General features: G+C 38.9%; 1 pseudogene; it reads right to left on the bottom strand.

Annotated features, from left to right (window-relative positions):
• Window positions 1–413: 413 nt before the first annotated feature.
• LOC127196842 (U6 snRNA-associated Sm-like protein LSm6) lies at window positions 414–655 on the bottom strand (annotated as a pseudogene).
• Window positions 656–927: the final 272 nt, after the last annotated feature.

Genomic DNA, 927 nt, shown 5'->3' on the forward strand with positions numbered 1-927 from the left:
AACCTTAGGTAAAGTCATTCTCAAAAATCTTTTTTTTTTAATAATTTTAGCATTCTGTACACACAGAACTAAGAGAGAATGAAATGTAAACGTGAAAAATTTAAGATTCAATCTGTAATGTAAGGCCTCTATCTTACTCCAATGCCAATTAAAGACAAAAACAAAAATACTAACCACTATGAAAACAAGTCAACTAAGACCATGAGAGAACAACAAAAACAAAACAAAACAAAACAAAAACATAACCCCCAGCACTTAGGGAGACAGAGGCAGGCTGATCTCCATGAGTTCGAGGCCAGTTTAGTCTACAAAGTGAGTCCAGGACAGATAAGACTACATAAAGAAACACTGTCCTGAAAAAACAAAACAAACATGAACAATCCATCTTTGAAGAGAACTGCTTTCTGGCATCTTCACATCCTTCTCTTCAGTGTACTAATGTACAGCACATGGTTTCCTCAGAGGCACACATCCCCACACTTATTCTTTGGCTGTCCTTTATATTCTCTTCCACCTGCTCCAGTGCTATATTCATGTTGCCTTCCAGGCAGGTCAGGACCCCTCGATAATACACACCAGAACTTAATTTCACTAGAACTTGTCACCCGATGATCAGCTTCAAGATGTCACTAGTGGTTTGCTTCCACAGACTCATTTTTAACAATATTTGGAGGAAGGAAACCCAAGTTCTAATCTCCTAGGCTACTTAAGTAGCTGTGTAGCTTGGATAACTCTCACCATGTCACCTGTCATGGCCCCAGAATCATCTGGTAGGTGAATCTGGAGCCCTCATAGGGTGGGCATCTGAAGATGCGTGCTGCGGGAGTAAAAGGTCTTTGTTTCCTTAATGAGAAAAACAACTGAGGATATAAAACATTATATACTTTACTAATGATACAATCTGTTTGACTCTGAGTCCAAATTCTA

The sequence above is a fragment of the Acomys russatus genome, chromosome 13, assembly GCF_903995435.1.
Source record: "Acomys russatus chromosome 13, mAcoRus1.1, whole genome shotgun sequence".
Taxonomy (NCBI): domain Eukaryota; kingdom Metazoa; phylum Chordata; class Mammalia; order Rodentia; family Muridae; genus Acomys; species Acomys russatus.